The following is a 15,593-nucleotide window of genomic DNA, read 5'->3' on the forward strand; positions in this document are numbered from 1 at the left end:
GGTGAGAGGAGGCTCCGTGCCAGAGGAAAAAGGAAAAAGAAAGTCTGTGGTAGGTGGTTTTTATACCACCTTAAATTTAGAGACTGAGCGAGATTACCATCATTACCTCACTCCATTGACTTTTGAGCCAGGGGGAGGAGTTGTGTGGACTCTGCTATATACCTATGTTAATTCTCAGGTGCCCCACCCCTGAGGGAGGGAGTTCCCCTTCTTTCTAACTTGTCATAATTAAAATGGAACTCTTAAGGGAAGTCAGGGAGGGGTCCCAGACCCAGACTTTCCCTAATTCTAACCTGACTCATTATGGATCACAGTTTCAGAGCTTTCAGTTCATAGTTGCTTGTGCCAGTTGCTGTGCACTTATTGTGGACATCACAGGAGCACATGTCAGGCAGAGGAGAGATGTCCACACCATGTGGCTGTGAAGCAAAGAAATAGGGGTTGGGGTCCCAAGATTCCCTTCAAGAGCACACCCTTGGCCTGGGCATGGTTTCTAACGTCTATAATCTCAGCTACCTGGGAGACAGAAATCGGTAGGACTATGGTACAAGGCCAGCCTAGGCAAAAATGTAGCAAGACCCATCTCAACAAATTGAAGGTGTTGGTGTACAGCTGTAATCCCAGCTATGCAGGAGACATATGTAGGAAGATTGTGGTCTGAGGCCAGCCCTGGGGAAAAAAATGCAAGACTCTATTAAAAAAATAGTAAGTAAAGCAGAAAGTACTGGGGGCATGAGTCAAGTGGTAGAGCATCTGCCTAACAAGTGCAAGGCCCTGAGTTCAAACTCCAGTATCACACACAAAAAAAATCCTGCTCTCAATGACTTAACTTCCTTCCACTAGATTTCTACCTTCTAAAGGTTTCTTCCCCTCTCAATAGTGCCAAGGCTGCTGACCAAGTCTTTAACATATAAGCCTTTGAGGATAGTTCTAAAGGATAACAGAACTTTCAGACTACTTACATCTCTAAAATAATTCTTTTTCCATTGCTTCTTGTCAAATGTTACTTGTTCTGATTCTCATTGCTTTTCAACCAGGCAGGTTTATAATTTTCTGTAAACATTGACTCAAAGCTTTGAATAGGAAGACCATGCAAAGTGGAATTTCTGGCAGAATTTGTGCTTTATCCTAAAGCTTCCAGAAGACAATAGTATGTCCTAGTGTTGTGGAAACGTCTCCATGGAAACACTCCATCCCACAAAGGAGAGTAAAGTGGCACCCCCGGGCCTGCACTTTTTGCATCATAGCATGATACCTTTGAAATCTGAATCCTATCTTTAATTTTTATGTAAAAACTTGCTATAAAAATTTAAACTTATCACCTCAGAGGGAAAGCCCACATTTGAAACTGTTTCAGAAGACATATTGTTCCCCCAGAAACAGGCTACCCCATTGGGGGTCAGCAGGGCAAATCCTAAGTCCTCTCGGCTCAGGACCCCTTTTTGTCTATCCAGCATAGACTCATCATAAAAATACCACTGCTGAGCCTGAGAATGTTTCAATTCTTCTGTGTTAATATACTGGCTGTATATTGCACTGAGCAAGAAAAATTAAAGATAAGATTCTGCTAAATGTCAGGTTCTATGTCCAGACTAAACTCGAGGCTGCTGTATCTTCTGTGTTGACTCAGTTCTAAGTGATTCATTTTGTAATCTTGATATTGCTGCTTTTTTTTAGGAATGAAAAAACATAGACTAAATTTTCCAAAAGGAAAGGAGCCTCTACTTTGTGATGTATTAATCCTAGGTGAAAAGAAATGAGTGAAATATGAAAAGGGGGGAGGGCAGGATGGAGTGGAAAGAGTTAGATAAAACAACATCCCTGTCTTTTCTACAGAGTCATCTAAAGGATTGTCAGAGTTGATGTTCAGTAGTGAACATTTAATACTAAAACAAAAGTGGAAGAAAAGATATAAACATTATATTCTAACAGCTAAAATATAAAAGGGAAAGATTGAAGTAGCTCATGGATTGGTTCATAAATAATAGATGACAGTTTAAGTATTTTGTTTATTTGTGGTGCTGGGGATTGAACTAGCTTGTTCAAGCTAGGCGAGCTATCTACCACTGAACTCCATTCCAAGCCCTTAAAGGATTTTTTTTTAAGGCTAATAAGCTTAATAGTAAATGTTTGGATAAAGAAAAAGTGCTGGGGGTAGGGGTCCTAGCACAGTGGCTCATGCCTGTAATTGTAGTTACTCAGGAGACAGAGATCAGGAGGATCCCAGTTCAAGGCATGCCCAGGCAAAAAGTTTGTGAGACTCTATCTTGATCAATAAAAGGCTTCTTATGGCAGTACATGTGTCACCCAGTTACACAGGAAGTATAAACAGGAGAATTATAGTCGAGGCTAACCTGTGCATAAATGCAAGATCCTATTAAAAAAATAACTAAAGCAAAAAGGGGTCAGGGCAAGGGTCAAGCCATAGAATGTTATCTAGCAAATGCAAGGCCCTGAATCCAAACCCAAGTATTGCCAAAAAAAAAAAAAAAGGAGGTTAGGAAGTTATATAAAGATAGAAGAATAAAAATTATCATTAGAACAAAAACATGCATGTTCCTAAAATCCAAAACACTTAGAATAAACAAAATAGACCATGTAATGGAAGTTCCACTGTAAGTATAACATCAAATAATTGGGAATTTGAAGATAAAAATATTGATCACTTTAATAAATGTAAATGTGTTCCATTTACCTATTAAAATAAGTTTGGCTTAAAATCAAAATCCAGCTCTATCCCATATACAGGAGACACACTTAAAAGGACATGATTAAAAAGTCTAAAAGTAAAGGAACAGAAGTATACCAGGCAAATGCAAGGGAAAGCAGAAATTAGTCTTGATATTTAACTGTGCAGAACTTAGCCAAATTGTTAGCAAAGACAAAGGAGAAAATTTATAATGGTGAAGCCCTGATTTACAATGAAAACATAGAGTGACAAGTTATCTATGCAGATAATGAAGACATGTTTCTCTTCATTATTATATATATATTATTATTATATATTTCATTTTTTATATGTATATTGTGTGTATATACTATATATATATATATATATATATATATATATATATATATATATATATATATATATATATAGTATATACATATATATATAGTAGGAAATACAAAAAGAAACAAAAGTATCCCAAAATGTAGAGACTGTAATATACTAGCGACAGGTCAAGTGGACAGTAAGTAAGGACATAGAAGATCTGAACAACATAATAAGTAAAGGTCATATGAATATATATATATATTTGAACAATAATAGAGAATATTGCTTTCTTTTCTAGTGCACATGCATCATATTAAAAGCTTTACCATGTGTTACATCACAAACAAAACCTCTGTGGTAGACAGAATGACCTATAGAAGATGTCTGTGCTAGATTCCCTAGAACCTGTTAACATGTTCTATCATATGTCAAAAGGGGCTTGGCATATTTAAGTCAGGCTAAATATCTTAAAATATAGAAATTATTTTAGATTGTGTGGGTATGTCCAGACTAATCACAAAAGTTTTTGGTTTGGTTTTGGTTTTGATTTTTTTTTGGCAGTACTGGAATTTGCACTCAGGGTCTCACGCTGTGCTTGGCAGGCGCTTTACCAATTGAGTCACTCTCTTTTCAGGTGGGCATCTTGAAAGAAGGGCCTGGCGAACTGTTTCCCTAGAGCTGCCTTCTAACCACAATCCTCCTGATTAGTTAGGATTACAGGTGTGGGCCACGGGCGCCGCCAAGCCACAGGAATTTTTTAAAGAAGAAAACTTTGTCCAGTTGAAGTCAGACGACACTGAGACAGAGTAAGATTCAGAGATTAAAGGCACCACCCTGTACCTGCTGTTGCTGGAAAGAGCCAGGTGGAAAGCATGAGGAGGATTGAGGGCAACTCCAAGAGCAGACTGAACTTTCATCTACAGCCAGCAACAAAAGGAGGATCTCAGACCTACAATCACATAGAACTGAACTCTTCCCACAGCCTAAAAGAATCAGATTCTGCTCCAGAGTGGCCAGACAAAAAGCCCAGACCATCTGACATCTTAATTGTAGCTTTGTGGGACCTTGGGCAGAAAAACTGTATAAGTCGATCTGGACTTCTCACTACAGAACTATCATACAATAAATTTATCTAACTTGAAGATGCTAACTTCATGGTAATTTGTTAAAACAATAGAAAGATAACACAATTCCAAAGAGCAAAAACAATTTAAACAACCATTTCTGATCACAAGATGCAGTAAGATTATTAATTAAAAAATTAAGCTTGGGATCACTAGGCAAACATAACCTAAATTGCAAAATTTCCAAAAAAAAGATTAAAATAAAAATGTACATATTTGAATCCTTAAAGCATGAAAATGAAAATTTATAGTCTTAAATACCAATGTTGATAAATTTGAAAGTTAAATATCTACTTTAGCAAGGTAAGAAAAGCACATAAAATAAGCCAAATGAACAAAAGAATGTGACACATAAATCTAGTTCTCTGAAAAAAATTAAAACAGAAATTAATCATTAGTTTTAAGTAAACACATTAAAAATGAAAGGGGGAAATCACTGGAAAAGGCAATTTATAAATTTCATAGAGTGTATACTTTGCAAACTCTAAGTACATTTCACAAACTATTAAAGTAGACAATTTTCTACTTCTAGGAAAATAGAATGAATGTATAAAAATAATGCTTATAGAGAAAGTTTAGAAAACAATTTCCATAGAATACATAAAGAAAATTATCCAAAGGCTTTCTCCTCCCCTTATGCTTGTTTTTGAAGGTTTTTTATTTCTCTTTCGATTTTGAAAGATAATTTTTGCATATAAAATTTAGATTGGCAGTACTTTTTTCTTTTAGGAATTGAAATACACCATTCCATGCTTTCCTGGTCTTTAGAGAAGATTATGTTGAGAAATCTGCTGTTATTCTGACAGCTTTGCCCTTACAAATAACTTGGTACTTCTCCCTTGCAGATTTAATATTCTTTCTTTATTCTTTACTCTTTGCAGTTTAACTGTTTGACATTGACAGGTTCTTTTCTGGTCACACCTATTTGTGCTCCAAAATGCCTCCTGTCTGTACCTGTATATACATATCTTTTCTAAGATTTGGGAAATATTTTGCACTCTTTCACTGAATAAATTTTCTATTCTTTTCTTCTATACCTCTTTTCCTTCCTCTAGACCTATTATTCTTAAATTTGGTCTCTTAATTGTGTTCCAAATGTTTCATATGTTTGGCTCATAATTTTTTATTTATTACTATCTGAATACCTAATCTAGCTCCCTATAGTAAAGTATACATGACGGGGAGGTTGCTGCAGAAATCAAGCAATCTGTCTGCCTCAGGTATAGGGCTCACAGACCCCACCCATGAAGTAATCTACAAGCCACGGGTCTTGCTCCTTGCCACAGAGGGCAGGGCCACCAACAACTATATCCTCAAAGCCTGTGCTTATCACTACCCAAATTAATCAGTAGATCTGCATCAGACCCTGTCTTTCTCTATGACTGTCTCTCATCTTATGACTGTCTCCCACCCAGACACTGTGGCAGGGCATCTCCAAGGACACAAAATTGCAATTGTTCTGTGGTTTCTGATCTTTAGATTAGTTTATCCTCAAACAGTAGGCCACTTCTTAAGTTAGATCTTGTTATAAAGCAGGGTAGATAGATAAGGCAACAGGACAATTACAAACAAGTATTAAAAGAGCCAGACTCAGAAATTAGAACTAGGAACTAACAGAGCAGCTATCTCCCTTCCCATGACCTCCTTTTAGATGTTAAGCTTCAAGAATGTGGAGACATAAAGGAGCAATCTGCATCTGTCTTCTCCTGTAAGATGTTAAGAGGTTACAAAGCTCCTTGAATGAGTAGAGAGACAGAAAATTGGAGATATGTCTGGCAACTGGAAGAAACTTACCTTTTGTTCCTGTGTTTTGGGTAGGCCTAGACCACATCTCTGTGTTTTAGGATAATAAACAACACCCATCTTGGTCTCTCAGAGCCATTGTCTCTAATGACTCTGAGTTACTAGATGACATTACCATGTGTATTTCCTCAGTTCAGACAAAATAAAACTCATGAACAAGCTGCCATTCTGGAGTCTGTATCTCACCCCTGAACTTGAAGCAAGAGGTGCTTTCTGCCTCCTTTTTTTCCTGTTATACTAGCACAGATCCTTGCTAAAACTTCTACCTTGTGAAACTCCTTGAAGTTCTTTTCAGTGTGGATCTCAAGTTCCTGTGATTTTGCATGGAAACTGGGAAGCTGAGGAAACCCATTCATTCCTCATCCAGTAACAGTTATAGTAGTCTGAGATTTGGTTGGTGGTACAATGGATTTTTTGTTCAAAGGTAGCCTGCCATGCAGGTGGATTCACTTTCAGACCAAAACTTTGCCCTAGGTTTCAGGCTTACAAGAGCCATGGGCTTCTTTTGCAGCTAGCATTGTCAAACTTTTATCATGGGAGTCACCTATATGCTCTGGGCTTACCTTGAGGTTATGGCATCTGGTTCTCATCCCCTGGGGAGTCAGGGTTGGAGTTGCAGTCTACTTCCTACTTTGCTGTGTGTTGCCTTTCTGTTTCTTTGTGCTTTTTAGCTTTTCTAACACCTCTTTATTGATTCTTTTGCTCTTTTTTTCTCTCCTCAAAATATTCTTTCTCTTATTTTCCCAACTTTTCTCAGAATCACACAGAGAAAACTTCCAATCTTACCTTGGAGTCCTTCATTTTATTTGCTCATGTGGTTTTTAAGGGAGAACTTTACAAAATCCTTAAAGAATAGATGATCCAAGTCAAACTTTTCAAGAAAAAATAAGTAGAAGGTAATATTATTTTTTAAGGAATGTTTAATTCTGACACATAAACCTAGTAAAAATCTGGTAAAACTTTTTTCATAAACATTCATGAGAAGTCCTGAAATATAATGTTGGCAAAGAGAAGGCACTAATACATTAAACAATCACTAATTAGTAGGTTTTATTTCATTACTGCAAGAATTTTTCAATATTCAGATAATCCATACAGCATTAGATTAAAAGAAAAATGATGATTATCCCATAAGTACTGAAAAGATATTCAGCTAATTAATAACTGAGAGTTAATGGATAACACTAGATTCTCACTTTAGTGCAGGGAGGGGGGAAACTAGATGCATCCTTCTTATAATTGGGAACAACACACTATCTCCCTACTTTAAAAAATTTTATAATTTGATATGGACACACTTGAAATGCATGTATTTCTTTTTTTAGCTAATGGGATTTAATGGACAGGAATCCTACCCTGCAGACTTAAGAAAATGTCATGAACACGTTTCAGTATATCCATTTATTTATTCATCGAATACATATTTTTCCCAAGAGGACACATGCTTTATTTTTATTATTAGGAATAAAAGAGACAATCTAACTGTGGATGGCAGAGCCTTTTTGCCTTCATATGAAAGAACAGGAACCTAAATTTTCCTAAGTTAGAAATTCGCAGGCTTGGTGACCATTAAAATCATCATACAACCAATGACAAGGTTCCATCTACAAAGACTCTGACTTGATTAAAAGGTGATCCAGGTAATTCCAATAAGTAGCTGTAGCTTGCAGATGTTCACAAAATAGTAAATGGGAAAAAGAATCTTGAGTGTGGATTGACCTGTGCTATTGGAAACAAACTGCCAATACAAGCAAGTACCAAACCATTATGTTCCAAAATGAAAAACAGATATGAACATATGAAATATAGGTCACTGGAATAAGAGACAAGGTCAAAAAATAGATACAAGTTGACATGAAAATTTAATGCTTTATAAAGATGAGCTTTTTAATAGTGAGTTTTGGATGAGTGATAGGTTTTTTTTTTTTGAAAATAAAAAAAGTTATGTCTATATTTTCATTCCACACTTTAGATTAAATCTCAAATTGATCAGATCTCTCGATGTTAAAAATGAAATGGTACGGGTACCAGAATAACAAATGGGTGAATTTCTTTTATTTTTTTGTAACTGAAGAATGCCTTTCTAAATGTGACTCAAAGTTATGATCATATAATAAAAATTGTTCCATGCACTATTTACCCTAGTTTGCCTTAATTATATTTATTTTCAATGTGAGCCATGTTATAGAAATAACAAGAAGCAATGAACTCTTTTTCTTCTGCTTTTTCCCTACAAATTCCAAATACTTAGCTTTATTAGATATTATCTATTTTTAAAGAATTTAAATGTCAACCATTTAGAACATCTGAATTTAAATGTCAGCCAGTTATAATCTGTAAATTATAACAAGAATCATTACATACTGAAACTTTTTACTTTTGCAAAGAATAATGCTATTTTGTTTCTTTAGTGTACCATGACACTCTAACTTAAATGAATACAATCCCCAAAGAAACAAGGTTGCAAAAAGTCTTTTATTCTTTTACTTTAATACTTCAATTTAGCATACTTTTAACATTAAAAAATTGCACAAATTTTATATGCATACCAAGAAACACAGTCTAAAACACATCTCTAATGCAATTGTCTATTTATTTTCAATGGATAGGAAAAAAGCATTTTTCCTAGTATAGACAATATAGACAATTCTACAATGTTGTGACAATAATTTAGAGTATTATGTTATCTTCAAAATATTTTTAGTTCTTAGGTATAAGTAAAGCTCATATGCTACTTATGCTCCACTGAACTGAATATTCTGTCATTATTTCTCAGAAAAATATTAATTTAGAAGTTTTCCGCCATTGTAACCTCCAGTGCCATTTCAAGGTCTGTTGTTATCACACAGCTGCTTAAAATTTAGAATAAGCGTTAAGAATGTGGTAATAGAACAGAATCTCAAATTGCTTTTAAGACAGTTTAAGAATGACTGCAGCATTAAATTTCTACCAACAATTGTTGTTCTATCCCAAAATATGACGGAATTAGGAGAAAGAAGTCAGATAAACCAAAAGGTGTCTGAAAAGAGCAGAAAGTAATTTTCTTCAGATTAGATGGATCAAAACAGGTATAGCCAAGAGAACACTATTATATCTTTATCATGAAGTCAATGTAGAGTTAACCTTTATGGCCTTAAGAGCTGCATCTTACAAAACAATTTGCTTGTTCTGATATAGGAAAGACATGTCTTATTTGCTTATTTGTTATTGATAGTGTGCACTGGTCAGAGAGACAGCTGATTCCAACAAGCCATTTTAACATGTTTTGGCAAATTTTTTACTAACAAAAAAAACTCCAAGTAGATAATAGAAGGAAGTGAGAAATGCTTGTGGGTAAGAACTCACCACAGGTGCTCTCTAAAATCTAATTAAGGATGCTACACCTGCCTTCAGTTGGAGTGACAAAGAAGTGTGTGAGATCATGCATTTGAACAGAGGGAAAAGGACTTTCCTAAACTGCTGGACCAAAAGTTTAACACCTCACCTCTTGAACCTTAACATGTCAATACTTACAGGGTTCAAAGCTTTTACACTATTATTTGCAAGTAAATGCTGAAATTTTTGTTGAGTCATTCAGGAATTCTTCAAGGTCAATAGAGCATGGAAGCTTAGAAAACACTGAAGATGTTGGAAGATTCTCCACTTTCTATATATTCTTTACTGTCCTCAAGCTCATGAAATTAGTCAAAATTATCTCCCCAAATTAGAAATTCCAATTTCATGTGTAAAATAGCTTAAACTGTTGTGGCAATATAGTCAGAGGAGAAACCAAGCAACACTCGGAGGAGTGGAGAACTCAGATTTTAATTTTTACGCTAGCGGGCCCAGACGTGTACCAGTGTCTGAGCCCCGAACAAAGGATTCACAGGATATTTAAAAGGCAGTGCAGGGTATCAGGTTACAAGGAATGTGCTCTCCCATAAAGTAGGGCTAGTAGTGGGTTAGAGACCTAAGGTTTAGATAAGAGCAGCGGAGGGGGCCTGCTTTGGAAAGTTTATTTACAAGTGGAGACAAAGGAAGGCAGGAATGGGTGCTTATCTCTGCATGGTGCCTTTCATCTTGGTCCCAAACTTTTGCATGGCTCTAATGGGCAACTCCTTACAGCTCTGTCCAAGGTTACAGCTTTTAATTGACAGTTTACCATGTTTTACAACCCTGTTTCAAGGCTATCTTCCTCTTCATTCCCCCCTTTTGATGCTTTTTCCACTTGTGGACAAGCATCAACACTAGACTTTAGAAATCTTATAAGGTTTTTTTTTTGTCCCAAAGACCTATATTGTGTTACCAGGAGCTGTAACTTTATCACCTCCAATTGCGAGCTAATGAAGTTAGTTATGGCGTTAAGACGGCACCTACAAACACAAGTGTCAACAGAAGCATAAGGAGAGGCCAGGTAATGGAATGAGCCGGATCTCTGACCATTTCTATCTGCTTTACATAAACAACACTCTGTGTTTGAGAAAAGTCAAAGCCCTTCTTCTTGGCAGTGAGTAAATCCAACCTACTCTCATTTTGGAGGATCACTGATGCTAGAGAGTTTAGCTGGTCCTGCATGGTCACTATAGAACTAGCCACTTGTTCTATGTCCTTTGTTAGGTCCACAGATAATTAATTATAGTAGGCAACTGATGAGGCAGTCCCTCCTATGCCTGTTCCTTTCCCAGTCATTATCCCCAGTCCGATTAATAAAGGTACGAATCGGGTAGCTCTCTTCGACCGCACATGAGCCATTAAAGGTGGGGGTGTCTGATTGTTAGGCACTATGTTTATCTGGGGTGAGGAATGCTAATGTGCAAATGCCCTTCCAGTCAGCTGGCAAGTACTGGTAAGCAAGAGTCCCTCAGACAAGGAAGAATCCCAGGCTGGTGCACCATAGCCTGTCAAATGTACATCGAATGGCGGTAGCTGTACAGTTGAGATTCCAAGTTAAGGTTTCCTGTCCTAGAAGGAAGCCTTAACGGGGGTCATGGTGGTGGCAGATCAATGTCTTTTATTGGCCCAGGTCCACCTAGGTAATCACCTCTGGGTGGCCTCTCTAGATCTGTGGCTCTCCCTTTAGTAGTAAACTGATATGGGAGTGGGGTAGAAGGGTAGGGTGGCAAAAGGAGGTTTATTTCCTCCATTGTTTTATGACTTTAAGGTGTCCCTGTCTTTCTCCCAGCAATCCATATGCCCTATAATGTCTTTGTTTTTTTGTAACCCAGTTAGGCTATCAGCTTTCTTTATAGTAAATCATCCCTCTCCTGGTGCATTCAGAGATTGATATGCTGCACACGGGTGACAGATACTGATAAAAGGTGAAGGCATACCTCAGTTTTCCCTGGAAGGAAGGCGGCCTTATGCAGGCCGAGCAGTCATCCCAGCCTCCCAATTGGACAACCTCAAAATGTAGCAGAGTCAGAAGGCAATAACACATCAGAGACCTCATGCCTGAGACTGGAGTCTGGGCTACAGACGACACCAAACAGCAGTAAGGCTTCCTACTATGAGGAGGTAACAGAAGGCCAGCAGTAATCTCTGGCTTACATTTCAATCTTGGGGAGCAGTGACAGCCAGTCCTCGTGTAAACAGATTGCACAATGCTAATCAGCAGGATAAGGTATGGGTGACAGAGAAGAGGATACATCTGTGTCCTGGTGAATGAATCCTCAGGCTTCTGCCATGCGTTGACCAACCAGCTTCCGGGATATGGCTGGGGCAGGGCTGGAGATCTCAACAGTGATGGCATGCTGTTGTGAAGTTCTCTGGAACCTTAATCTGAGGGGTATTAGTTGAATCATGGAGAGCCTGTCAGACATTGGGCTCTGCAGGGGCAGCTGTCCTTTTATCCAGGAGCGATGAGTCCCGGGAGTGACTCCTGTAACTTCAACAGTCCTAAGAGCTGCCAACATTACTAGATGGGGACCCATACAACTGGGTTGGAGTAGTTTCTTTTTAATTTTTTTATATATCATATCTCTCCTTTTTTTTTTTTTAACTGAGTAGAATTACCTTGGCAACAATATACTGTCAGTATATATGTCCAAGAAAACTTTTTTTTTAAAGTTAAAAACACCATCTTTAAGTATTAAAGGACATGTTTAGATCCAGTAAAAATAGTTATTTTGTCTCTATTTAAGTAGAAGACCCTGTCTAAAAATGTGAGTTTGTGTCTGGAAAAGCTTTAATGTCAGATAGCCACACATGCATAAGAACCATTTCTTTAATCCTCTTGGCCTTGGTTATCTTTGAGAGGTCTGGCACCAATGACTCCATTGGAACTTTGATGGCATTCCCCCCTTTGTCTCCAAATTGTTAGTCTCCGAACAGTCTCTTCTGAAGATCTGTCTTCCATCCAAGTACTAACCAGGCCTGACCCTGTTTAGCTTCCAAGATCAGACAAGATCGGGTGCATTCAGGGTGGTATGGCTGCAGACTGAAGATCTTTCTTGATTGGCTGCTTTTTCCTGGATTCTGTTTGTTTGGTTTCAGTCCCACGTTGGGAGGGAATAATGAGCAGATCAGGTGGGAGTCAGTGCCAACTAGACCCTTTTGGCCAAATTTAAGCAACAAAGAGGCTTAGAAGGAACAGCTCTTAGGCAGTGCACTTTTAGACAAGGACAATACAAAACAAAATCTAACAAAAGCAGATGTCTACGTAGTTACCTTGGTTGACACATAGGCACTCATTAGTCATTTTTATGGACTTGATTATAAATGTCCCAGGAGGATCAGAACTGAAATGACAAAAACTTAAAAGAGCCATGGTTAAAATTTTGATGGACAATTTAGCAACCAACAGAACAGTACATCAGTACCACTAGCTTTTTGTTACCATGTTTATCTAAATTTTGTATTGTAGAAGACTTGATATACTTGAAAATACAAATATACTTAATACACAGGAACCAGCAACAGCATCACAACTCTATAGAGGTTAATACACATATTAATTTAGTTGTTGCTCTTGAAGTAAAACTTTAGATTTTTATCAGTTGTAGGGGGAAAGAACAGTTTTAGCAAACCCAAACAGCCCAGTCACAAACTAGCATAGGGTATAAACTGTATTAGAATCATCTAAGACAACAGTTGTTTAACCATGAGGTCATCTAGAAAGTTTTACATAACTGTTAGAAAATAAGAGGCATGGAATAGGCACAGAGACAGCTGAAACACTGGTACAGGGTTTATTATTTAGGCAGGAGCCTTGTGGAGGGGGACCCCAGCAAGACAGCAAGAGCCCATTGCCATATACAGGCTTGGGCTAGACATAGGGGGCTAGTGGAAAAGTACCAGGAAAGTCACTGTCTGCCCAGCTGTCCCTGGCATATATCCAGGATGACAAAGGTGAGCCAGCTGCAAGGAGGGGGGGTCTAGTCCTAACATGGCTGTCTTCATTGTTAACCCCAACATAAACCAACTCTTAAATGAACATGACTCAGTTACCTTAGTAGTTAAAACCCTGACAAAAATCACCAGAGAACACAGGTAAATATTTATGGGGACTAAGTGTGAAGTTAGGAAACATAGTGGCCAAGAACCATGGCTCAGATGTTGATAAGAAATCATATCCCAGATTGTTGACATTAACAGATGGCTCTTGACATATAGCAGAATCCCATTACCTGCAGTCAATGGAACCCCCCCTAAAATAACAGCCCCAATCTGGTCATCTCAGGGAAAAATTTCCTCCATCTGCCATGTGGAAGGAGTAGGACTAACATCTCCACTCTGTTATGTCTAATAAAAACTGGAGATCTTGACTTCCAGTGTAGTGCTCCTCTTGGAGTTTTTACTTATTTATTTATTTATTTTTATCCTATCTGGAAGGTGCACTTTGGCTTTACATAAGTAAATCTGTCTTAACCCTCATATCAGTGCAGCAGTACTCCCTGTGTTCAGCTGCCTCTTGTCTCTCTGTGTTTTAATAAACTCTTGTTATCTTGACAAATTTATGGATTAACTTGGAGTATCAAAAATTTTTGAGTTATCTTGACAAAACAAAACAATTATAAGACAATTTTTGTAAATGTTATCTAGACCAATATAATATTTTTAAGGTAGCCTTGTTGTTATGAGCTTAGAGAATTAAATTTTAGTTTAACATCAGTACATTAAACTTTGAAGTTATAAAACCTTTAATGTAACTGGATTTTAGTTAACTTTAACTAGTTATATACCATCTATAAGCTGTATCATTTTATGACAATTTACTCTGTATCTTTGTGACAATTTATTTTGTATCCTCTGGGGAGCTGGTCTTTATCCTCTTTTTTATCTAAAAGTATTTTTTTAACCCTTTATTTATTTTGAAAAAGACCATATCCTTAATACCTTTTATATATTTTGTTACTTGTTGAAAATAACTCATAAAATCTTTTAACTTAGAGCCTTATATTTGCATGAAAAAAAAAAACAAGAAAGAAAGCAACTCTGAAATTATTTTTTTGTATAAAAGCAATTTATAGAAAACTCATTTGTTAACAGACCCATATATTATAAGAGAGAATTAAATCCCAGATTTTATTTATGACAGAATGAAACAAGCTAAGGTCATTTTAACTACCTAAATTCCAAGACTTTGTTGCAGACTGTAGCCTCTTTTTTTTCCTTCCTAGCTAAGCCAGATTGTTAACCCCTGAGTGTCTGCATCCTAGTGAGGCCTGACTGAAATAAGTTTGAAAGCTTGTTTTTTTTGTTGTTGTTGTTGTTTAAGGTAGCAGTAGAACAGAGTAATAACTTTTACGTTTACTCTACAATAAGAATCATCCTTAAGGTGTTTACATATTTAAATGTAAAAGTCTAAGCAGTTTATAACAAAGATCTTTAAAACAAATATCCTGCTTTTTTTCCTTGAATATCATATTAACCTTATAGTATCAATTTAAGAGCCATTTTTAAGATGTTTACATGCACACACAAAAAGTTTTATAAATTAAGCATGCCAGAAAAACTGTCAATTTAAGCGCGCATAAAATGAGCTGGAATTCCAGGAGCAAATTAAATTTTGCCCGTGCTTTAAACAAATTCACATACACACACACACACACACACACACACACACACAAACACACACACACACATTCACACCAAAGTTATAACACCTTCCTTCCCCCACTCTGGGAGAAGCGCCTGACCTGTGGAACTCCTCTTGGAGGTTCCTGGGAGTGGATTAAGCTCCCCTTCCATCCAGTAGGACGGGACCTGACTGCAGACCTGTGGAACTCCTCTTGGAGGTTCCTGGGAGTGGATCAAGCTCCCCTTCCATCCAGTGGGATGGGACCTGACTTAGGACTGATTTCCTGGGGGTGGTGCTTACCAAGTCCGGACAAGACTGCCAGATGAGTTGGTCCACTTCTTGGAGTCCAAGCCGGGTCAAGACTGCTCAGAGAGTTGGGGCACCAGGGTGAAGGAGAACCCGGAATACCATCGGGTGGCGCGCCACCTCATTCAGTCCTGTGTCCCTCCCTACTCCAATGCAGCCCAGCCGCCGGCTGGTGGCACAAGGGGCCAGTCGGTTGGAATCTCGCTGGGGCCTCCATTTGTTGTGGCAATATAGTCAGAGGAGAAACCAAGCAACACTCGGAGGAGTGGAGAACTCAGATTTTAATTTTTACGCTAGCGGGCCCAGACGTGTACCAGTGTCTGAGCCCCAAACAAAGGATTCACAGGATATTTAAAAGGCAGTG

At 37.6% G+C, this 15,593-nt stretch overlaps 1 long non-coding RNA gene across 1 annotated transcript; it reads right to left on the bottom strand.

Moving 5' to 3' along the window:
* Positions 1 to 9,713: 9,713 nt before the first annotated feature.
* Positions 9,714 to 14,265, bottom strand: LOC141410886 (uncharacterized). The gene is made up of 2 exons (XR_012435694.1): positions 12,571 to 14,265; positions 9,714 to 11,682 (listed from the first exon to the last, which is right to left on the bottom strand). It is a non-coding gene; the product is annotated as an uncharacterized lncRNA (long non-coding RNA).
* Positions 14,266 to 15,593: the final 1,328 nt, after the last annotated feature.

This window comes from Castor canadensis, chromosome 9 (assembly GCF_047511655.1).
Source record: "Castor canadensis chromosome 9, mCasCan1.hap1v2, whole genome shotgun sequence".
Classification (NCBI taxonomy): Eukaryota; Metazoa; Chordata; class Mammalia; order Rodentia; family Castoridae; genus Castor; species Castor canadensis.